Raw genomic sequence first — 25,888 nt, 5'->3', positions numbered from 1 at the left:
TAAAAGTCTTTGCATTGCCTACATAAGACAGTTTTGGTTTCCTGAAAAAAAACTCGCATTGAATTTTATTTCAAGTGTTTTGTTTTAAAATATACAACTGGAGCCTAATACATTGTTAGTTAAAATAAAGAAATTACATATAGTTTTGCAATTTAGTTAGAGGTTCAAGCATTAAAGACAAGCTTATTATGTGCAGCAATTTTTCTGAGCAATTCTCACACAACTGGCACCACCCTTCCCATAATGTCCATGGATGTCACATGGCAGATGGTATATGGTAGTGGTAAACAGAGAACTCACATTAGGTGGAGCAATGATAAATGATCTACTTATACATGTAATATGCAAGTATAAAAGCAACATGAATCTTAGCCCTTCAGTATGGTGATACATAGTAAACATTGATTACTTCAAAGATTTTAAGAGATTCACAAAATTCTGAGATCTCCTGCCACAAAGAGGCAGTTCTCAATAGGAAAAAACATTTCAAACAGTAGCCTGCAACTTTTCTAAGTGTGGTGTTAGCTGAATACAAGGGTGGGAACCATGCTCATCTCACAGATATTGGTGCACATTTGCTTCAATGATAGGTATCCAGAAAAACATTATGGTTGTACAAACATTGCTGAGTCCGCACTTCGACTATTGTGATTAGTTTTGCTTATCCTGTTACAGCAAGGATGTCATTAGGCTGGAAAGAGGATTTACGAGGATGTTGTCAAGACGAGGGCTTTATCTGTAGGGAGAATTTGGGCAGGATAGGACATTATTTTTGGAAGAGCAGGAGGCTGAGGGGTGATCTTATATATTGATTAAGATCATGAGGGGCAGAGCTCGGGTGAATGCACAGGTCTTTTACCCAGAGTATGGAAATCAAGAACCAGAAGACATAGATTTAGGGTGAGAGGGGAAAAATTTAATGGGATCCTGCAGGTCAACTTTTTCAGAGTGGTGGGTATATGGAACGAGCTGCCAGAGGCGGTAGTTAAGGCAGGTACTATAACAACATTTAAAAGACATTTGGACGTACATGGATAGGAAAGGCTTAGAGGGATACTAGACTAAGTGGGACCCGTTGGGTCCCATGTTCACACAGGAGGGCTGGTCACCCGACGCAATATTCCACCTCTCCACCAATTCCAATATTGGTGGCCAGTGGGGGGGGGCTTTCTGGAGTGCTGGTATGGGTTCTTGGGGTGGCAGCTCAGTCCCTCAAGCCTGATGTGCTGGCAGCTCACTTGCGGCTGGTGGGCTGGCAGTTGACTCATGGCTATTCCTTGAAATTCCATTTCAAGCCGGGTGCGAGGCCACCAAATTTAAATCCATTTTCCTACCATTTCAAGCAGGATGCAAGGCCACCAAATTCAAGTGCAGTTTCTTACCATTTCGAGCAGGGTGCAAGTCCACCAAATTCAAGTGCAGTTTCATACCACTTCAAGCTGTATCCAAGGCCACCAAATTCAAGTGCAGTTTCATTCCACTTCAAGCAGGATGCAAGGCCACCTAATTCAAATGCTGCTTCATACCATTTCATGCAGGGTGCAATGCCACCACATTCAAATGCAATTTCATACCATTTCATGCAGGGTGCAAGGCCACCACATTCAAATGCAGTTTCATACCATTTCAAGCAGGGTGAAACCACCATAAACCACACAAAACACCAAACTCACAGTTCAGTTGACATTCAGTGTGTTCAGTTGATTCACAGCGCAGACAGAGTCATGACCTCTCCCTACCCCATCATGCAGAGACGGAGCCACATCCACACTTCCGGGTTTTATAACCCTTTCCCCTCCCACCGGAAAAGGTGTGGCCTTCATGGCGTGATTGACAAGAGAGAGATTCTCAACATTTTTTAAACACTAATAACACTTTTATTTTTCATTGATGGGAAGAATCCTCTGCACCTGCTGAGCGGAGGGGGACTGAGTAAGATGGCCAAAAATCACAGCCGTAAGTGGTAGCGTTTTATCTAAAATCAATTTACAGTGCAAACAGGAAGTTACCCAAAGCACCCAAACCACCATTTGCAGTAGTGCCTTTTAACTTCAAGCCAAAGCATCCAAACCACCATTTGCAGTAGTGCCTTTCAACTTCAAGCCAAAGCACCCAAACCACCATTTGCAGTAGTGCCTTTTAACTTCAAGCCAAAGCACTCAAACCACCATCACAGTAGTGCCTTTTAACTTCAAGCCAAAGCACCCAAACCACCATTTGCAGTAGTACCTTTTAACTTCAAGCCAAAACACCCAGACCACCATTTGCAGTAGTGCCTTTTTACTTCAAACCAACCATATTTTCATTTTCAAACCACATTAATGGGACTCACAGTTGAGTAGACAGGTGTTCAGTGTTATTCAGAGCTCAGAGAAATGTGACCCTCTGGCTTCCTCCATCTTGCAGAGACTGAGTGAGGCACACCACTTCCTGGTTGTATAGTCCCTCCCCCTCCCTCCAGGAGGAGCAACAGAGAGAATGGTGATTTAAAAAAAAACATTAATATCTCTCTGATTTTTCATCGATGGGAAAAATCATCTGGTCCAGGAAGGCGGACGTGGGCTCTGAGCGAGGTGGCCAAAAATGACAGCCGTAGGTGGCGGCGTGCTCTTAGAAATCGCACCACAGTGGGCCAAAAGCGGTCAAGATCAGACTTTTAGTAATATAGATGGGCCAATCGCAGGCAGGTGGGGCTAGCGTAGATGGGGCGTGTTGATCAGCCTGGGTAAATTGGGCCGAATGATCTGTTTCCGTGCTGTATGATTCTATGACTCTAAGTCCATCTCGCTCTTACTTTCTGTCTGTATCTGAACTGACCATTTCTGCCTATAATCATTTTGGTTCTGTTTTGCTTTTTCTGTTAACAGAATCCTGCCTGCTGGGCATGTCACACAGCTTTGCTGTTAGCTGTTGGTAAAGTAACACAGACAAAGAACCATAATAGGCATCCCATTTTTCTCATTTGGTGTCACCTTATTATAGCTGTTCTCCCTGCCCCTCCCTTAATTTCTCTACTACTGAAAGGATTTTTTCTTTCTCATTTCTGAGAAAGAATCTAGGACCAGAAAGGTTAACTGTTTCACCTCCCAAAGATAGTCTGCCCTGCTATGTATTTTCAGCATTTTCTATTTTTAATTATTTCCCGGCAGCATTCCTTAAGTTAGCAACCTTTCAGGTTCCAAAAACACCTACCTTGCAAAAATTTACATAGCACAAGGTACAGCGTTTCCTTCCTCACAAAGGGCCCCCATTTCCCACGCTACTACCCGACACATCGGGCGGTAGGTAACTCATTAGGGTCCAGGTTTAGGTTTCCACCCTCCCTTCTGACTAACCTGGGGCCAGGTTCCTACACTCTTTTCAGACTTGCCAGGGCCCTTGCAATTTATTTAAATTGACAAGGGTCCTATTTCTCATGCCTCCTATACTGAGTTGGATGATCAGCCATGATCATATTGAATGGCGGTGCAGGCTCGAAGGGCCGAATGGCCTACTCCTGCACCTATTTTCTATGTTTCTATAAATATTTCTGGTTCATTGGGGAATTTATTGTAATACAAAATATCTAAAAAATTGAATCAACAATGTGTTTGGCTGTAAATAGAATTAATATTCATGATATGAATAACATCTAGAAGCTTAACGAAAAAAAGTGAATTTTTCATCGCCAAAGTCCCAAGCATGCCGGATTATCAGATTTTACTGTCATCATTTCTTATCTACTCTTGTTGCCTCTCATTTTAATTTTCAATCAATCTGAAGTTTTTGTAATTGCCTAATTTTCCCTGGCATTTATAAACCAACCCTTGTCACAAGCAGCCTTATTTTGCTATACCTTCCTCTGTATCTCTTCAGTCATCGAGGGAATTCTGGTTCTTCTTCTTTTGCAGCTCATGGGAATAGCCCTCAATTATCTCTGAAGTATATCTTTCTTAAAGGCAGCCCATTGTTCAGTTACAGTTTTACTTGTCAATGATTAATTCAAAATAAATCAAAATGTACACTATAAATTATAAGTGAAGCAAACATACCTAGTCCACGTCATATGAAGGCCTTCTTTGGCATGCTTTATATTACACCTTCAGTCACTGCAGCACATTTAAATGAACATCATATTAGTATATTATGTGCTTACTGTTATCTGTATAATTATTCACAGCCACACCTGTGGCATTTTCCATGCACCATCAACACAATCTTAACTTGATATACATATCTTCACTACATATAATGAAGCCATGAACTGTAACATATTCTTAAAAAAAATAATTCAATTCCTTAATTTTGCAAAGGAAGTCAACACATAACACTGGGGAATAGGTGGGTAGTCCATAATAATTTAAAAAAGTTACAGACAAAGATTATTGTGAACAGCAAGGCTGGAGAAAAAGATCAATCAGGCATCTGTCCCAAAAAACCTTTCTTAATTTCTCATTTAAATGTTTTAGCCCATCGTTACTAGCCTCACAACAAAAATAAAAATTGCAGATACTTGAAATTTGAAATAACAAACACAAAATGCTGGAAAAACTTGGTAAGTTAAACAGCATCTATAGAAAGAAATACAGTTAATGTTTCATATCTGAGAAGCTTCATCAGAGAAAGAGAGAAACAAATTAATCGAGGTAGCAGGGAAGATAGGGGAGGGCAATGGGTGGAACAAAGGAAATTTTACCAGTACGGCGACATTTTGGGGCAGGTAAATTAAGATTAAGTTTCTTTGTGCAAACCATTGTTAATGGTGTGTAGTCATTTTAATATTGTACAAACTGACTTTACTAAAGAGGGAGAAAAGAATGGCAGGTCATAACGGCCAATTCTCAGGAAGAAATAAAGGGTTATCTAAAGTTTGAGAACTTGATGAGAGTTCTGCAAATTGTAACGTGCCAAAATGGAAGATGGGGTGCTGTTTCTCAAGCTTGTGTTGGGTTTCGTAATAATTCTGGAAGCCAAAATGAAGAGATAAACATGGGAGTGGGATAGTGAATTAAAATGACAGTCAACCTTAAGCCCATGATCACTGGAAGTAAGCATGCAGGTATAGCAGGCAGTGAAGAAAGCTAATGGCATGTTGGCCTTTATTGCAAGAGGATTTGAGTTTAGGAGCAAGGAGGTCCTAGTGCAGTTGTACAGGGCCCAGGTGAGGCCGTACCTGGAGTATTGTGTGCAATTGTGGTCTCCTAATTTGAGGAAGGATTATTGCTATTGAGGGAGTGCAGGGTAGGCTCACCAAGATAATTCCCGGGATGGTGGGACTGACATATGATAAAAGAATGAGTCAACTGGGCTTGTATTCATTGTAATTTAGAAAATTGAGAGAGAATCTTATAAGCAATAGACAATAGGTGCAGGAGTAGGCCATTCGGCCCTATGAGCCATTCGATGTGATCATGGCTGATCATCCCCAATCAGTACCCCGTTGCTGCCTTCTCCCCATTGAAAGCATCCAGAGAACCTGCCTCAACCGCAGAGAATTCTACAGACTCACCACTGTGTGAGAAAAAGTGTTTCCTATTCTCCGTTCTAAATGGCTTACTCCTTATTCTTAAACTGTGGCCCCTGGTTCTGGACTCCCCCAACATCAGGAAACATATAAAATAGAAACCTATAAAATTCTTAAAGATTGGACAAGCTAGATGCAAGAAACATGTTCTGATGTTGGGGGAGTCAAGCACCAGGGGTCGCAGTTTAAGAATAAGGGGTAGGCAATCTAGGACTGAGATGAGGAAAAACTTTTTCACACAGAGTTGTGAATCTGTGGAATTATCTACCACAGAACGCAGTGGAGGCCAATTCACTGGATGTTTTCAAGAGAGAGTTAATTTAGTTCTCAGGGCTAAAGGAATCAAGTGATATGGGGAAAAAGCAGAAACGGGGTACTTATTTTAGATGACCAGCCATGATCATATTGAATGGCGGTGCTGGCTCAAAGGGCCGAATGGCCTACTCCTGCACTTATTTTTCTATGTTTCTATGCTTCTATCCCTGTGGACTGAGCACAGGTTCTCTGCAAAACAATCACCCAATTTGCATTTGATTTTTCCAATGCAGAGGAGCAAACATTGTGAACACTGAATGCAATACACTAGATATAAAACATCAATTGATTGGAAAACCAAGATGCGAATCTGCTTCATCTGGAAATAATGTTTGGGCTCCTTGATGGTGGGAAGCAAAGCACAGGTGTTCCAACATCTGTAGTTACATGGGACTGTGCCATACGACTGGGAGTGGTAGGTAGCGATAGAAGAGAAGACCAGGGAGTCATTAAAGGAATGATTCCAACAAGATTTCACCACCGGACACAAATTCCCCTCCTTTATTAAAACCACTAATACTTTGTCCCCCTCTTAGTGATCAGAAGTAAGATGTCTATTAACTCAGCACAAATAGCACTGGAGGACAGGGTGGAACTCAGTTCACTATCAGAGCTGTCAGGTAGCAATTCTACTACCTGCACCATCGTATCACCCTGAAAAGTGACAGATCTATGTTAAGAACTATGTTAAGAAAATTTTGAGATTTTAAAAATCAAGTCTGCAATTTATCCCATCAGATAAAGCATAAAAAGAAGTTTAATTTGAACCTAATTCAATTTCATATCTTCAGTATTAAAAAAAGTTATGGCCATTTTCATACTCTGAAATTAGCATCTTGTTCCCTATTGCTTTTCCATTGACTTAACACAAAAGCTGTGATCGAGGACAGTTAAAAGCCCATAACTTTCTTAAAAATTAAGAGAACAATGAAATTTTCAGTATTTAAGATTGAAGCATTCTGAAACAAATATAAAACATCTTACTTGGATGACCTGAAATTAAAGCATATAATTAGTTAATTACCTAATTGTAGCAAATTACAAAATTGACCGTTGTGACGGAATTAGTAATAAACACCCAGACTGCCTTGAAAATTCAAAAATGTGACATTTTCAAGATCAGAACTTTAATATTACTGTATTATATGCTGTAAGTCTGTAACAGATAGGTAAAAAAATTACAATTTCTAGCAATAGACCAGGTCTTTATGGAGAAGATCAGTTGCTAGTTGGTACATTGGCATACCATAACCAGTAGCATCGTCATAATCCTCAGATTGTAACCAATAAGCAACTCTGTACACCTTGTTTTTCCTCAACTTTTTAATTTTGGCATTGTAAACTACAATTTGTTGCTCTTCAAACCACACATGACATGCCTTTCTGCCCACTACTTTCCCATTCAGAATTTCCTGTAGATTCAATTTCTTAAGATAAAGGTAATTTTTAAAAATAGCCTAAGTATCCAAATAACAAACTAATCCCATTCACACAAGAATTCACAATATAACATGATTTTAAAATCTCACTGTCATGAATTTATATGCCAGATGGAAGGAATTTAATGTTTAATTCCAATCAATTAATCCAGAAACATCCACTCAAGATAATCAAAATTATTTTTGTACAATACATGTGGCTAAAATTGTTGTATATATTTAGTATAAAAATATTGACTATGGATAGACAATAACACAAAATATAGACGATTTAGATGCTCTTATGACATGATTGTCCAACAAAAATGAGCATTTAAATCATCTTGCGAGTGGGTGTTTCTGGAATGTGATCGATTGCAAAGTTGCCGTTGCAGTGTTTTAATCCCATATCAGCAGGAAAGACATTGCCGGTTCGTATGGGGCCCAAATAACATTTTCGCAACGTAAAATTGAATGTAGACAAAAATGCTGGAGAAACTCAGCGGGTGTGAAGCCCTGTCCCACTGTGCGAGTTCACCCAAGAGCTCTCCCGAGTTTAAAAAAAAATCAAAACTTATGGCAAGCACGTAGAAAGAACTTAGCGGGTATGTCGGAGCTTGGGACGTTTCAATAGACAATAGACAATAGGTTCAGGAGCAGGCCATTTGGCCCTTTGAGCCAGCACCACCATTCAATGTGATCATGGCTGATCATCCACAATCAGTACCCCGTTCCTGCCTTCTCCCCATATCCCCTGACTGCTATTTTTAAGAGCCCTATCTAGCTCTCTCTTGAAAGAACCTGCCTCCACCGCCCTCTGAGGCAGAGAATTCCACAGACTCACCATTCTCTGTGAGAAAAAGTGTTTCCTCGTCTCCGTTCTAAATGGTTTACTCCTTTTTCTTAAACAGTGGCCCCTGGTTCTGGACTCCCCCAACATCGGGAACATGTTTCCTGCCTCTAGAGTGTCCAAGCCCTTAACAATCTTATATGTTTCAATGAGATCCCCTCTCATCCTTCTAAATTCCAGAATGTACAAGCCCAGCTGCTCCATTCTCTCAGCATATGACAGTCCCGCCATCCCGGGAATTAAACCTACGTTGCACTCCCTCATTTCCGCTATAACACCGGAAAGCACTGCAGAGGGTGGTGAAAACTGTTTTGAGTAATGAGTATTGAGTTCATGAGTAACTCGGGAAAGTGGGACAGGGGCCTTAAGGCTCACTGTGTAACGTGACTCAGAATTCTGCAGGTACATCTTCAAACTAGTCTTGTTGAAGTACCCTGAGATGATGTGGAAGGCATTGGGATACACCTTTTTGTGCCTATTGATTACGGCAGCTAATTCTTCAAATGCTCGCTTGATATCTGCCTCGGGAGAAAGATAGACTGGTGTCATGATTATCGTGGAGAACTCCCTCAGAAGGTAGATTGGGTGGCACTTAACTGTCAGATGCTTCAGGTCGGTGGAGCGGGAACAGGACAAGATTGCCACATTCAAGCAATACGAAGCATTTCTTCCTTTTCCGGACAACGCCATCCAGTCTATATGGTGGATGTAAAACCCTCAGGTTGGAGCACCATATTTGGAGAGGTGGGGGTGAGCCATATCTCTGTGAAACAGAGTACACAGCTGTCCCTCATGTACTTCAGATACAGCAGCCTTGCCCTTAGGTGTTCTACCTTGTTCTCCAATGACCATACACTGGCTAGAACAATGCTATGGAGAAAGAGAGGGGTGTGGAATCGCTTCACTTTTACCTGAAGGGCTACTTGGCAATCACATTCACGTACTTAGCTCAATGGAGGCATCCATGATGCTTCCAGGTGCAGTTCGCGTTCCGGAGAGCCTGGTCGACTCAGTCTAATGGGCAATCTTGAGATCACTAATGCATTTAACTGGCTTAAAAGTCCACTACTTACTACTCTAGTTGTGGTTGCAGATTTCAGTTTTAAAAGGTCAGAATTTTGTTGTACTCCTGTATGCTGCTTACAAAATATCACTTCACTGTCGCCAATTAAAAAAAATATTTTAACTAGTTTATTAAAACCCTATTAAACGTCACCATGAAATAACATGAAATAACAATAACAACATTATATTTGATGCTACATGATAATAGATATCAAGAGGACATGAAACCAGAGAAGACAATCCTAGGTGTACTAAGATGATGAATACATATACCCAAATTTAACATTGTCCCTGTAGCGAAATTCAGGTGGGAGGATATCTGAGAAAATTGGAATGGACCTTAAAGGAGCGATAGAGGTGACTGGACAAAAAAATCTGCAGCATCATTGGCTCATTGTGTAAAAGTATAACACAATATAACAATATCAAGAAGGTTTCATACTCAGTCCGTAGTCTTTACTGTTTTAGCACAGCATAGCTACAACTGTAATGAAAGTGTTATGCCTTGTCTCAACTTACTTGCAATACAGTAAGAATTGTTACTACAAACTAACGCATCCGACTGTAGGTGCAAATTTACAGCTATTCGGCAAGATCACGATTAGATTTAATTAAACAGCACGGAAACAGCCCCTTTGGCCCAATTTGCCCATGCCGACCAAGCAGGCCCATCTATGCTAGTCCCATCTGCCTGCGTTTGGACCATATCCCTCAAAATCTTTCCTTCCATGTTCCTATCCAAATGTCTTCATGTCTGCAAGTGTTATAATACCTGCCTCAACTATCTTCCCAGGCAGCTTGTTCCATATGCCCAATACATTCTGTATGAAAACTTCGGATTGGTATGAAGAGTCCTGATCCAAACTGTTGCCTATCTATTGCCTTCAGAGCTGCTGTCTAAACTGCTGAGATACTCCAGTACTTTGTGTTTTTTTTTGTTGCTCTAAAAAAAATTAAGCCAGGCTCAATCCGATTCCGATTCAGATTCAATCTTTATTGTCATTGTGCAGTGTACAGTACAGAGACAACAAAATGCAGTTAGCATCTCCCCAGAAGAGCGAACATAGAATAGTGAGCAATAAATATATATACGTACATACAGTAGTAGTAGTGCATTTTTTCTGGGGGGAGTTGTGTCCGGGGGGGGGGTGACTGGCAATCACCAAGGTGCAGAGTTAAGTAATGTTACAGCCACAGGGAAGTAGCTGTTCTCGGACCTGCTGGTCCGGCAATGGAGAGACCTGTAGCGCCTCTCAGATGGGAGGAGGGTAAACAGACTGTGGCTGGGATGAGAGCAGTCTTTGACGATGCTGCGCTCCCTTCGCAGACATCGCTTGCTTTGGACAGACTCAATGGAGGGGAGTGAGGAACCGGTGATACGTTGGGCAGTTTTCACCACCCTCTGCAGTGCTTTCCGGTGTTATAGCGGAAATCCAGCAAACTACCCTCAATTTCTCAAGAAATAATGAGTATGAGCCAGTTACTTTCACCCTACAACCAAGTTCCCAAGGATATGTCTCTGTATATATATCTCAATTTCAATGCTAAACCATCAAAAATTATATTATCCACCCCAAGATCCGAGGAAACGTATGGGACACTGTGCGGAATGTCCTTCTTGCTTAATATTCAGAAGAGTTGAACCCATTTGGTAAACATCATAAATTGGGTTGATAAGCTACACAGCCAACAATGTGACAAAGTGCATGAAATACAGAGTACAGTCAGTCTTGTTTTGAATCCCATGTATTTTATCAAGTAAAGCAGGTGAAAATATTCCTCACCTTACGAATTCCTGTCTGGTGTTTTTCTTCAATGCTTCCTTGCAGAAGAAATTGTGCTTGGCAACTTCTAACTATAACACCATAAGCTGTGTCTTCTGTTACCATCAACAAATACCAACAACAATGCAGAAACTACCCAATAATTAAATCTGCCAAAGTTCAGTTGTTATGTTTGCAAAACAAAAACAGAAACTTCAAATTATTCATGAAACTTACGTAAAAACTGTAGAAATTCCTCTCAAAATTTGCTCGACTGTTGTAAGGAATTGGTTTGTGCTCCTGACTAAAAGGTACACAGAGCAATTTTAGTGACGTAGTGGATGGATCTACATGGTACAGTGTAGCACTAAGCAAACAAAGGTAATCAATCGTTGGACCTGCCTATAAATTACATCATGTGTACACACCACCTGATAGGCAGTAACTCAAAGAAAAGCCATAAGGTAGTTCAGCTGTCCTTCATATGGGATAGAAATCAATTCACTTTGGCAAATAAAGTGTTTATCTACAATGAATTATTTAAAACTTCAAAAAGTAGACTTGTTTTTCTCTCACTAATCAGAGCAAGAAATGGTTAACATTAATTTAACATAAGAACATATGAAAATAGCAAAAGGAAAGGCCTTCTTAATAACTTGTTACATCTTCCTGCAAACATATCGTAATTCATGCACATGCACACCTCGATTCCTCTGTACTTTGATCAGTTACAGTCTTTTTCCATTTAATCTGACTTTCGATTCCTCTTATCAAAGTGCATACCATTTGCCAACCTATCTATATTGTGTTGCAAAGTCCTAATGTCCTCATTTCAACTTGCAACCTACCTATTTTCTTGCAATGGGCAAAGTTGGATATGATACACTCTGCCTCCTCCTCCAGGTCATTACTGTAAATCATAAATATTTTTAACTCAAGAACTAATTTTTTGGGCACTCCACTAGTTATATCATTCCAGCCTCAAAAATACCTATTTATTCTAATTCTGTTTTCTAATCGATAACAGATGTTCAATCCATGCTAACAAACATCCCCTAATGCCATTCCAGGAGTTTTTATCTTGTGCTCCATATTTTTATGTGGCACTTAATCAAAAGCCTTTTAAAAACCCAAATACACATCTGCACAATAGCCTATTACCATATAACCATATAACAATTACAGCACGGAAACAGGCCATCTTGGCCCTTCTAGTTCGTGCCGAACACTTATTCTCCCCTAGTCCCATCTACCTGCACTCAGACCATAACCCTCCATTCCTTTCTCATCCATATAACTATCTTATTTATTTTTAAATGATAACATCGAACCTGCCTCCACCACCTCCACTGGAAGCTCATTCCACACAGCGACCACTCTCTGAGTAAAGACGTTCCCCCTCATGTTACCCCTAAACTTCTGTCCCTTAATTCTCAAGTCATGCCCTCTTGTTTGAATCTTCCCTACTCTCAGTGGGAAAAGCTTATCCACGCCAACGTCTATCCCTCTCATCATTTTAAAGTCCCCCCTTAACCTTCTGCGCTCCAAAGAATAAAGACCTAACTTGTTCAACCTTTCTCTGTAACTTAGTTGCTGAAACCCAGGCAACATTCTAGTAAATCTTCTCTGTACTCTCTCTATTTTGTTGACATCCTTCCTATAATTAGGCGACCAAAATTGTACACCATACTCCAGAATTGGCCTCACCAATGCCTTGTACAATTTTATCATTACATCCCAACTTCTATACTCAATGCTCTGATTTATAAAGGCCAGCACACCAAAAGCTTTATTTACCACCCTATCTACATGAGATTCCACCTTCAGGGAACTGTGCACAGTTATTCCTAGATCCCTCTGTTCAACTGCATTGCTCAATTCCCTACCATTTATCATGTACGTCCTATTTTGATTTGTCCTGCCAAGATGTAGCACCTCACACTTATCAGCATTAAACTCCATCTGCCATCTTTCAGCCCACTCTTTCAAATGGCCAAAATCTCTCTGTAGACTTTGAAAATCTACTTCATTATCCACAACACCACCTATCTTAGTATCATCTGCATACTTACTAATCCAATTTACCACACCATCATCCAGATCATTGATGTACATGACAAACAATAGTGGACCCAACACAGATCCCTGTGGCACCCCACTAGTCACTGGCCTCCAACCTGACAAACAGCCATCCACCATTACTCTCTGGCATCTCCCATTCAGCCACTGTTGAATCCATCTTGCTACTCCACCATTAATACCCAACAATTGAACCTTCTTAACCAACCTTCCATGAGGAACCTTGTCAAAGGCCTTACTGAAGTTCATATAGACAACATCCACTGCTTTACCCTCATCAATTTCCCGAGTAACCTCTTCACAAAATTCAAGAAGATTAGTCAAACATGACCTTCCAGGCACAAATCCATGTTGACTGTTCCTAATCAGACCTCCTCAAAGAACATTAGAAAAATTGCATCATGGCCTAGTTCTGCAGCGAATGTCTGGGAAACATAGAAACATAGAAAATAGGTGCAGGAGTAGGCCATCCGGCCCTTCGAGCCTGCACCGCCATTCAATATGATCATGGCTGATCATCCAACTCAGTATCCTGTACCTGCCTTCTCTCCATACCCCCTGATCCCTTTAGCCACAAGGGCTACATCTAACTCCCTCTTAAATATAGCCAATGAACTGGCCTCAACTACCTTCTGTGGCAGAGAATTCCAGAGATTTACCACTCCCTGTGTGAAAAATGTTTTCCTCATCTCGGTCCTAAATGATTTCCCCCTTATCCTTAAACTGTGACCCCTTGTTCTGGACTTCTTCAACATCGGGAACAATCTTCCTGCAACTAGCCTGTTCTACCCCTTAAGAATTTTGTAAGTTTCTATAAGATCCCCCCTCAATCTTCTAAATTCTAGTGAGTACAAGCCGAGTCTATCCAGTCTTTCTTCATATGAAAGTCCTGACCAAAGGAGACCAAAACTGTACGCAATACTCCAGGTGTGGTCTCACCAAGACCCTGTACAACTGCAGTAGAACCTCCCTGCTCCTATACTCAAATCCTTTAGCTATGAATGCTAACATACCATTCGCTTTCTTCACTGCCCGCTGCACCTGCATGCCTACTTTTAATGACTGGTGTACCATGACACCCAGGTCTCGTTGCATCTCCCCTTTTCCTAATCGGCCACCATTCAGATAATAGTCTACTTCCCTGTTTTTGCCACGAAAGTGGATAACCTCACATTTATCCACATTATACTGCATCTGCCATGCATTTGCCCACTCACCCAGCCTATCCAAGTCACCTTGCAGCCTCCTAGCATCCTCCTCACAGCTAACACTGCCCCCCAGCTTCGTGTCATCTGCAAACTTGGAGATGTTGCATTCAATTCCCTTGTCCAAATCATTAATATATATTGTAAATAGCTGGGGTCCCAGCACTGAGCCTTGCGGTACTCCACTGCCTGCCATTGTGAAAAGGACCCATTTACTCCTACTCTTTGCTTCCTGTCTGCCAGCCAGTTCTCTATCCACATCAATACTGAACCCCCAATACCATGTGCTTTAAGTTTGTATACTAATCTCTTATGTGGGACCTTGTCGAAAGCCTTCTGAAAGTCCAGATATAACACATCCACTGGTTCACCCTTATCCACTAGTAGTTACATCCTCGAAAAATTCTATAAGATTCGTCAGCCAAGATTTACCTTTCACAGATCCATGCTGACTTTGTCCAATGATTTCACCACTTTCCAAATGTGCTGCTATCCCATCTTTAATAACTGATTCTAGCAGTTTCCCCACTACCGATGTTAGACTAACTGGTCTGTAATTCCTCGTTTTCTCTCTCCCTCCCTTTTTAAAAAGTGGGGTTACATTAGCTACCCTGCAATCCTCAGGAACTACTCCAGAATCTAAAGAGTTTTGAAAAATTATCACTAATGCATCCACTATTTCTGGGACTACTACCTTAAGTACTCTGGGATGCAGCCTATCTGGCCCTGGGGATTTATTGGCCTTTAATCCATTCAATATGCCTAACACCACTTCCCGGCTAACCTGGATATGACTCAGTTCCTCCATCTTATTTGGCCCCCGGTCCCCTGCTATTTCTGGCAGATTATTTATGTCTTCCTTAGTGAGGACAGAACCAAAGTAGTTATTCAATTGGTCTGCCATGTCCTTGTTCCCCATGATCAATTCACCTGTTTCTGACTGCAAGGGACCTACATTTGTTTTAACTATTCTTTTTCTCTTCACATATCTATAAAAACTTTTGTAGTCAGTTTTTATGTTCCCTGCCAGTTTTCTTTCATAATCTATTTTCCCTTTCCTTTTGACCTCCTCTGCTGGACTGAATTTCTCCCAGTCCTCTGGTTGGCTGCTTTTTCTGGCTAATTTGTATGCTTCATCTTTTGTTTTGATACTATCCCTGATTTCCCTTGTTATCCACTGATGCACTACCTTCCTTGATTTATTCTTTTGCCAAACTGGGATGAACAATTGTTGTAGCTCATCCAATGTTTAGGTTTGTTTATTATTGTCATGTATAGTGAGGTACAGTGAAAAGTTTTGTTTCTGCACGCTACTTGAGTTTATTATTGTCTCATACACATAAGCAGAAGGTACAGAGTGCAGAATATAGTTCTCAACATTCTAGAGAATGGTAGATACTGCACAAGCCATCATAAGTACTGACCTTCCTACCATCGAAAGGAGACACAGGCTCAGAGTGTCACCTAATATCATCAAAGACTCACACCAACCTGGCTACACACTAATTTCATTCCTACCATCGGGAAGAAGATACAGGACCCAGAAAACAGTAGCCACCTGGTTCAAGAGAGTTACTGTAGATTTATCTCTTAGGGCTAAGGGATATGGGGAAAAAGCAGGAACATGGTACTGATTGTAGATGATCAGCCATGATCATATTGAATGGGGGTGCTGGCTCAGAGAGCTGAATGGCCTACTGCACCTATTTTTCTATGTTTCTATGTTTCAAGAACAGCTTCTTCTTAGCAACCATCAGGTTCTTGAATATTACACCACCCCAACCTCAGCATTTATGAACTTCTATGGACTGTACGTTTGGTTACATGATGGACTTTGGCGTTTGCATTAATATGATTACCTGGTATTATGGTTATTCATTTATTGTATTTTTGATTATCTGTATGTCATTATATGTACGGATCTGTTAAGCTACAGTATGTAAGAATTTCTTAGTTCCAATGTCATTACATATTACAATTAAAATTCTTCACTCATGAAATATAATTTATATTTTGTAAAACCATGTTGGCAGATTGATTACATTAAGCCTCTCTAAATGACCAGCTATTTCTTCATTGCCGACAACATACATGAAGCTATCAGGATGGTAGTTGTCTGCTCTTTGCCTTCCTTTTGTTTTTCAATTTTTAACAATGTAATCACATTTATGATTTTCTAATCCATTGGTACTTCCCGGAACTCAGAAAATTAAAAAATATCACAAACAATGGCTCCGCTTTCTCTGCAGCCACTTGCTTTAAAGTCCTTTGATGTATCAAGATTTGGTACCTTGTCTGCCATTAGTTCCATTTGTTTTTCCAATACCTTATACCTCACATAAGTAAATGATTGTTACAAGCTGTTCCACTTGAAACTAGGCCATTAGAAATCCTTGCGTTATTTGCCAACAGAAGACAGATGCGAAATATTGATTCAATTTATTATCCATTCCTTATTTTCCATTATTAATTCTCCAGTCTCCGCACGGGAGACTGGTGACTAAATTTAGAGCACATGGTATTGGGGGTAGGGTGTTGACATGGATAGAAAATTGGTTGGCAGACCGGAAGCAAAGAGTAGGAGTGAACGGGTCCTTTTCAGAATGGCAGGAAGTGGCGAGTGGAGTGCCGCAAGGCTCGGTGTTGGGGCCGCAACTGTTTACCATATATATTAATGATTTTGAAGAGGGAATTAGGAGCAACACTAGCAAGTTTGTGGATGACACAAAGCTGGGTGGCAGTGTGAACTGTGAAGAGGATGTTAGGAGGTTGCAGTGTGACCTGGACAGGTTGAGTGAGTGGGCAGATGCGTGGCAGATGCAGTATAATATAGATAAATGTGAGGTTATCCAATTTGGCGGCAAAAACAAGGGGGCAGATTATTATCTCAATGGGGTTAGGTTAGGTAAGGGGGATGTGCAGCGAGACCTGGGCGTCCTTGTACACTGTCACTGAAAGGTGGCTTACAGGTACAGCAGGCAGTGAAGAAAGCTAATGGAATGTTGGCCTTCATAACAAGAAGATTTCAGTAATGGAGTAAAGAGGTTCTTCTGCAGTTGTATAGGGCTCTGATGAGACAACATCTGGAGTATTGTATACAGTTTTGGTCTCCTAATTTGAGGAAGGACATCCTTGTGATTGAGGCAGTGCAGCGTAGGTTCACGAGATTGATCCCTGGGATGGCGGGACTGTCATGTGAGGAAAGATTGAAAAGACTAGGCTTGTATTCAGTGGAGTTTAGAAGGATGAGAGGATATCTTATAGAAACATATAAAATTATAAAACGACTGGACAAGCTAGATGCAGGAAAAATGTTCCCAATGTTGGCCGAGTCCAGAACCAGGGGCCAGTCTTAGAATAAAGGGGAGGTCATTTAAGACTGAGGTGAGAAAAAACTTTTTCTCCCAGAGAGTTGGGAATTTATGGAATTCCCTGCCACAGAGGGCAGTGGAGGCCAAATCACTGGATGGATTTAAGAGAGAGTTAGATAGAGCTCTTGGGGCTAGTGGAGTCAAGGGATAAGGGGAGAAGGCAGGCACGGGTTATTGATAGGGGACGATCAGCCATGATCACAATGAATGGCAGTGTTGGCTCGAAGGGCCAAATGGCCTCCTCCTGCACCTATTTTCTGTTTCTATGTCTCACTCTTTACTCTTTACACCAACTTCAACTACTCTGTTACATTTTAGTCCCTGGAAGCTCTTGCTGTTTATCTTTTGATATTATTTTCTAGTTCAAAATCAAAATCTCAAAATCAGGTTTGCCCTTCTGCCCTTTTTATTTTCTCTGTTAGTTCACATAGAATTCCCAGTCCTCTGGTCTAGCATTAGTGATGCTACATTATGGGCTCCATCTATGATTTCATATTTTTTTTAATCTCCTCAGTTAACAACACATGGTTCACCTATCTCCAGGGATAGAATTCCCTACTTCTGCTGAGTATACACAAAGCATATACATTAGTGATTCATGCAGAAAACAGAAACCAATAACGAATATCATAGAGGTATAGAATACCCTCAATTTTGGGTAATTTAAAGGATGCAACCATTAGTGGAAAGGCTGGTCGGTATTTAATCTTCAACCTGATGTTTATCAGCCTGCCTCACCTGCTGAATGATATCAGAACAGCACAGACGAATTAGTACAATGCAGTTTGTAGATTTGTGCATGATGGCTACACCATGTACTGCAATGGACCGAGTAAGAAATGTGGGTGGTATAAATGCTTTGTCTTGTGGTGTCAAGTTTCTTGAGTGTAGATAAAGTTGCAGTCATCCAGCAACGAGTGTTCCAACACAATCTTGGCACACCTTGCATTTGGTGAAAAGACTTTGAGGAATTATTTCTTGCAGTCTCTGCCTTGCACTTTTGTCCATGATATTCATGTGATTGGTCCAACTGAATTTATGGATCATCTTAACCCTGAGTTCTGAAAGTGAAGGAATGGGTAAATTGCAAAGGAAGTTATCATGTTTACTCATTTATTGTTAGAGATGCTTGTGTGGCATGAATGTTATTCTGCCACTTTAAGCCCAAGTCTGAATGTTATTAAGATCTTGCTGTATGTAAGCGTTAATTTTTTTTCTGAGAAATTGCAAATGGAATTGAACTTCTCAGTGAATATGCTCATTATGATATTTTGCTAGAAAAGGATTACTTGAGAAATAGCTGAAGATGTTTGGGCCGAGGCAATAGCCTGGTAATCCTCTGGTGTGATGCCTTGGTGCTGGTATGATTGACCATCACAACCATTTGTCCTTTGTACGAGGCATTTCTCTAATCACTGCAGCATTTTTCCCAGGCCCCCACTAACATGAATTTTACTATGGTTCCTTGATACTGCCTTGCAAACACCGCCTTGATGTGACGGGCAATCATTTCCACATCACCTCTACGGTTCAGCTCCTTGATCCACATTTGGACCAAGATTGCAGTTGTTTAAGGTAAAATACATGGCCTTTCTTCATAATACACCTACTTCCCGTTCAGATATCTCAAATTGTTTTACAGCCAAATATATCCCTTAAAGGTGCAATTATAATGCAGGAAAGGGAAATACTGCATTAATTTGCATATAGCAAACTTCCCAATGCCCTGATAATTTGGTTAAGGTATATTATGTGACGGATAAATTTAAGTAAGGGGTTGTTAGGTCATCTTTGAAAAAAAGTGTTATGAAACCATTATAAAAAAGTGTTATGAAATCCAAGTGAGAGAGAAGGCAGAATCTTAATTAAATATCTATTTTGAAGTACAGTTCCTCCAACTGCTGAGAAAGCACTACGTTAAATTATCACTTTGGATTTTTGCGTTAATTCTTCACACTACTGCTTAGAATCTTCTAAATCAGCTTTATCAACTAACCCATGGCTGCCACTTCAAACCATTAATGATAAAAATTGATTGAACAACAAAATACATTGATATAAACACTTGCAATACACGAAAGGTGCATCATCAACCAATGCTGCTTTGGTAAAGCAACAGGATGAAACCTTAAACTTAGTAACAACCACTAGGATTGTAAATACAACTTGGAAAACATGTTATCAGGAAAGTTAGTAATGCATTTTTCAAATGGGTCCTTCTACTAAGTTCATAAATAATAAAATCTAAGTAATCGGATGATACTAATTGCTAGTTGTGAGAGCAAGGATAGTTTTGACAAAGGTCTGTCATGGTCTTTCTTTGTTATCTATCTTTCACTGTCGTCTTGAATCCAAATATTTATCTATAAATTTAAATTATTTCGCAACTGTGGTGCATATATATATATATATTTGTTTGTTTACCTTAACTATTCTTGTGCACATGCAAACCAGCTGGTAAGTGACACAACACTGAGCCTGTTAATATGCTGGCATCTCAAGGGACCATGATATAGGATAAAAAAACAAATTTGTTTTTGCAAAGTAGACAATTATACAACTGATTCAATTTTAAAACATTAGAAGCAGGCTATCTGGCTGCATCATTCATCGAGATCATGGCTGATCTTGTACCAAAACTACATTCATGTGCTATTGCCATTTTTTTGATTATCTGATTATTTCAAGAAATAGATAGTTCATCGTTTTAAATTAATCCAATGAGTAAATGTCCATGGTCTTCTGGGGTATGGAATTCAAAAAGCGTTTTCAAGACAGTTGGATTTAGTTCTTATGGCTAAGTGAATCAAGGGATATATAAGGAGAAAGCCGGCACGGGGTACTAATTTTGGATTATCAGCCATGATCATATTGAATTATTATCTGAATGGTGGCCGATTAGGAAAAGGGGAGATGCAACGAGACCTGGGTGTCATGGTACACCAGTCATTGAAAGTAGGCATGCAAGTGCAGCAGGCAGTGAAGAAAGCGAATGGTATGTTAGCATTCATAGCAAAAGGATTTGCGTATAAGAGCAGGAAGGTTCTACTGCAGTTATACAGGGTCTTGGTGAGACCACACCTGGAGTTTTGCGTACAGTTTTGGTCTCCTAATCTGAGGAAAGACATTCTTGCCATAGAGGGAGTACAGAGAAGGTTCACCAGACTGATTCCTGGGATGGCAGGACTTTCATATGAAGAAAGACTGGATAGACTCGGCTTGTACACGCTAGAATTTAGAAGATTGAGGGGGGATCTTTTAGAAACTTACAAAATTCTTAAGGGGTTGGACAGGCTAGTTGCAGGACGATTATTCCCGATGTTGGGGAAGTCCAGAACAAGGGGTCACAGTTTAAGGATAAGAGGGAAGTATTTTAGGACCGAGATGAGAAAATCATTTTTTACACAGAGAGTGGTGAATCTGTGGAATTCTCTGCCACAGAAGATAGTTGAGGCCAGTTCATTGGCTGGATTTAAGAGGGAGTTAGATGTGGCCCTTGTGGCTAAAGGGATCAGGGGGTATGGGGAGAAGGCAGGTATGGGATATTGATTTGGATGATCAGCCATGATCATATTCGAAGGGCCGAATGACCTACTCCTGCACTTATTTTCTATGTTTCTATGAATGACGGTGCTGGCTCGAAGGGCCACATGCACCTATTTCCTATATTTCTATGTATCTACCACATCAGTGAAGACATTTCCGCTAATTTCAGTCCTAACAGGCCTATCACTTACTCAGCGACAATAACCTTTGGTTCTAGACCCCTCATCCAGGCTAAACATCCTCCCTGCATCCACTTTTCACGGTACCTCGGTACATGTGACATTAAACTCAATTAAACTGAACATCAATTCCTGAAATAGGTTTGTAGGTGTCATTCTACTAAATTAGAGCGCATATTTGCTAGTCTATCTTTACTTTTATCGCAAGCCAATGATCTGTCATGGACCAACCACATTAATGCAATAGCAATGAAGGCACACCAATCCTCTACATCCTGAGGTGACTAAGAAAATTTGGCATGTCTCCTGTAACTTTCATAAATTTCTAGTGATGCAACATGGAAAGCATACTGTTGGGTTGCATCACTCCCTGGTTTGGGACAGCTCTGCCCAAGACCGACAGAAACTGCAGAAGGTTGTAGATGTAGCCCAGTCCACCACACAGACCAGACTTCCCACCATTGACTCCATTTACATGTCATGTTACTTCGGAAAACAGACAACATAATCAAAATCTTGTCCCACCCCAATCATTCCTTATTCTCCCTACTCCTGTCTGGCAGAAGGTATGTAAGCTTGAAAGCGTGCACCATCAGTCTCAGCAACAGCTTCTTCCCATCCATCATCAGGTTTCTGAATGATCGTTCCATAAGCTAGGGTACCGTCTGATTCACCTCTACCCCATTGAGGACATTGAACTTCGTCGAAGGAACTGACGCGCTACAATACACTACAATATTGAAAACTTATTCTTCACTCCCCCTTTGACCAACTATTGTACTTAAGTTAGAACTGATTGCATCTATGTATGGCATCTGATCTGTTCGGATGGCATGCAAAATAAAAGTTTTTCACTGTACCTTGGTACACGTGACAATAATAAACCTAAACTTAATTCACAAAACTACTCAGTGCCTTTTTAGTTACAGAAAATAAAGAATTGCAAGTGCAGCCTCGAACCTACTTTGGGAGCTCATAATCAACTGAATGGAAAAGGAATGTTCGGTCTAGCAAAAAATATTCCCTTCAGGAGCCGCATAAAGTTACCCCAAAGGAAAATCGCGAGGAAATTGTTCTGCAGATGTCTGAATTATTATATGCAAGCAAATTAAAATAAAGACCACGCAATTTTCTGCATTCCGTCCAGAGCTTTCATAACACTACTCAGGCTGAACGTCCCATATTAAAGCACATATTTTCTTATGGCACTCCTTTTATGATTATCTGAAGACCAAACTACATTTTACGTTACATTCTACATCAACCACATTTCCACTTTGTGAGTTTACCTTTCAAGATGATATTTAACTAGTGTTACTTGTGCATCAGTACATCATGTAAAGATCCAGATTTGCTATCAAAGTGACACATCGACAAGAATCACCAACACATCTGTGATTGCAGGTGCTGTCACCTTGCCTCGCTCGGTCGAAGTGTATCCGACACGCTGCGACAACAGGTTGTTTTTCATTTCTATTTACGTGTTTTGTTTTGCCTGTCGACGTTATATCTGAAAATATGATAGCCAAGGATTGCACACCTTTCCCATCTGCGCTCATACTGCCTTGTGACAACGCCGAGCCGTGAATAGATAATTAAAACCAGAAAGGGTCTTTTCCCCGACCCGAAGCATCGTCCTTCCATTTCCCTCCACAAACACAGCCTGACCCGTTCAATTCCTCCAGCACTGACTTTGTTTTTGCCCGCCGCCTACCGTTCGTGATCGTTGACCAAGTTGTCAGGTTCTCGCACCAGCTGTCAACCGCGGCCTAGGCCCGGCCTTCGGCCTCCACGCCCAGCGCCGTCGCCACAAACCGACTCTTGCGTTTGAAAAGTCCGCCCGAGCTCGCGACCCCCGCCCGCGCCACATCAGCCCGGTCCTTGCTCGAGCCCAGCCACGTGGCTGGCAGCCCTTCAACAGGCAACGCTGGGACTAGCGTCGTCCAGTTGACGGTGGCGTCGCATCTTAGTTGACAATTCTCTACATTATTTTGGGCGCAAACACCAAAAATGTGAACCATCGGCTGTACGTACATATGTCGATAGTTTCTGGAGGTAAAGGCTTTGCGAACTTAAGTTGGATGACTATTAGCCAGTTCCTCAGTCCCGAGTAAAACAAATACGACGCATTTGCGGCATTGTCGTTTAAGAATTAAGGAAATCAATCTTGGTTTCAACCTATCCTCAAATATTAGGAATTCAATGTGGTGCTGCAATACACAATGGAATGAAATTACATATGTGTAGGAAGGAACTGCAGATGCTGGTTTAAACTGAAGATAGACACACAGAACTGGAGTAACTCAGCGGATCAGGCAGCGTCGCCTATTCCTTTTCTCCAGAGATATTGTCTGACCCGCTGAGTTACTTTTATGTCTATCATGAAATTACATACGTTCCTTAAGGAACCTAATTATTAAGAAGGGCCAATCCTTCCCCCAAAGAGTCCTTTGCGCTTGTTTATAGTAAATCTTTAACGTGGCCAGACATGTTTCAATGTTTGAGACTCAAAGCGTAGCAATGTTACAACATTTTGAGATTTAAAAAATCAAGTCTGCAATTTATCCCATCAGATAAAGCATAAAATTAAGTTTAATTTGACACCTAATTCACTTTCATATCTCAAGTATTTAAAAAGTTGTGGCCATTTTCATACTCGGAAATTAGCATCTTGTTCCCTATTTATTTTCTATGGACATAACAAAAAAGCTGTGATCGTGGACAGTCAAAAGCCCATAACTTTCTTAAAAATTAAGAGAACTGAATGAAATTTTCAGTTATCATAGATTGAAGCATTCTGAAACAAATATAAAATAATCTTACTTGGATGACCTGAAATTAAAGCATATAATTAGTTAGTTACCTAATTGTAGCTAATTTCAAACTTCAATTACTAGATCTAAACATCTATCCATTTCTTAAGAAAAAGGTTAACAGTGTCCAGTGTCCAGATAACATTCACACAAGAATTCACAATATAACATGATTTTTAAATCTCATTGTCATGAATTTATGGGCCAAATGGAAGGAATTTAGTGTTTAATTCCTGTAAATTAATGGGCATTTAAATCATCTTGTGAGTGGGATTTTGTGGAATGCGCTGGTTTGGAACGTTGCGGTTGCAGTGAATTTAAACCCCATATCGGCAGGAAAAACACTGCCGGTTCGTATATTTACATAATCGCAATTTCTCAACGTGAAATTTTGATTAATGGCACCCTAAGAAGCAAGTTTATATGAAAAAATAAACGGCATACGCCTTGTCTCCTACGTGAGATCCGTACCGTTGTCGGCGTTGACGGCATTTGAAGATGATTTTAATTTTACTCCAACAATTAAATTATCCAGCGCTAATTTTAATAAACTTAATAAAACGGCAGTCGAAGCGATTTTTCTTTAGCAACTAAGCAGCCTGACATAGATCGATTTGAATAGGCTGCAGAAAAATCGCATTTTAAACCCGTCCCCCTCTCAAAGGCGCCAAAGTCGCACACACAGGCAGTGGCAGAACTGCAACGCCGCTGAAGGTAAGTTTTGTAACCTACTGTAAGGCATTTGCATCTTTATGGGTGTTGACTGTTCTCTGGGCTACAGTGGATCCTGTCAATCCAGCACGATTGTCTGATGGTGCCAGGTGAGCAGATTTTCCATAATGTCGGGTGTAGTGGCCATTTGGCTTGTTTTGCATGTCATTGATGATGGCATGTGCCTTTATATTTTAGACTGGCCGTATATTGTGGGTGGAATTTATGACGTATTTTTGGGCGTGTTTTGGGCTATGTAGCTTGCGCAGAAGTTTCGTTTTTAGATTAATTTGGAGAGACTTTGGAGAGCGTTTACCCTTTGACCATGCGAGGTGTAATGGAGACATGATGAGTTTTCTAATATTTAAAGTAATAAGCTGGAGTTCGATGAGATTGTAGTAACGAGTCGGAAGAAATTTGGATGTATCTTACTCTTTTCTATCAACAATAAAGCATTTATTCATCAAAAGCCTGTTTGGAAGACTTATCTGCGAAGAAGCTCTGAAGGTCTCTGTGGGTGAGCGCATGCGTTTCGAAGACTTTCCCCTTAACCATGCTCATCCATTTAGCGGCTAGAGGGTTAAATTCCCGAACGATATAGAAATCGACCACCACATTAAGTCGAAGGGAACCTCTGGCAGCGGGGTAAATACCAGTCCCAGAGAGTGGGTCATAAGAATAAGTCGAAGGAGACCTCTGTCACGGGTGATTACGAGTCCCAGAGACTGGGACAGATGATTTGGCTAAGATTCTCAGAGAGGTTTTAGCCAGATGTCTGGTTCCAACCGTGGAACTGAAGAAAATACCAGTCCCACAGATTGGGACGGAAGATTTGGTTAAGATTCTCGGTAAGGTTTTAGCCAGAGGACTGGTTCCAAGAGGAACTGAAGAAAATAGATCTCGGCCACAGATGGCCTTGAGGCCTATCGACAGCATCAAGACTTATCTGAAGACAATCTCACAGGATTTTTGGAGTAGAAATCGATTATATTTCTTTGAATTTGAAGCCGTGAAGCTTTATATTAAAATACTTCTTTAGAGCCAGAAAAGTGTTTTTTCCAGTCTGTATG

At 40.7% G+C, this 25,888-nt stretch overlaps 1 protein-coding gene across 2 annotated transcripts in view; it reads right to left on the bottom strand.

The window, feature by feature from the left end:
- LOC129696117 (probable phospholipid-transporting ATPase IM) overlaps positions 1 to 23,131 on the bottom strand; it is a 199,420-nt gene extending 176,289 nt beyond the window's left edge. The window contains exons 1-2 of one of the 2 annotated variants that reach the window (XM_055633597.1): positions 23,009 to 23,131; positions 4,032 to 4,088 (exon numbers count right to left, since the gene is read on the bottom strand). The gene's annotated coding sequence lies outside the window, so the exon portion shown is untranslated. Of the gene's footprint in view, positions 1 to 4,031; positions 4,089 to 11,151; positions 12,225 to 23,008 lie in introns of those variants that run through there. The other variant, XM_055633586.1, reaches the window with a different exon arrangement.
- Positions 23,132 to 25,888: the final 2,757 nt, after the last annotated feature.

The sequence above is a fragment of the Leucoraja erinacea genome, chromosome 1 (assembly GCF_028641065.1).
Source record: "Leucoraja erinacea ecotype New England chromosome 1, Leri_hhj_1, whole genome shotgun sequence".
Taxonomy (NCBI): domain Eukaryota; kingdom Metazoa; phylum Chordata; class Chondrichthyes; order Rajiformes; family Rajidae; genus Leucoraja; species Leucoraja erinaceus.
This window is presented reverse-complemented; position numbering and strand designations above follow the sequence as displayed.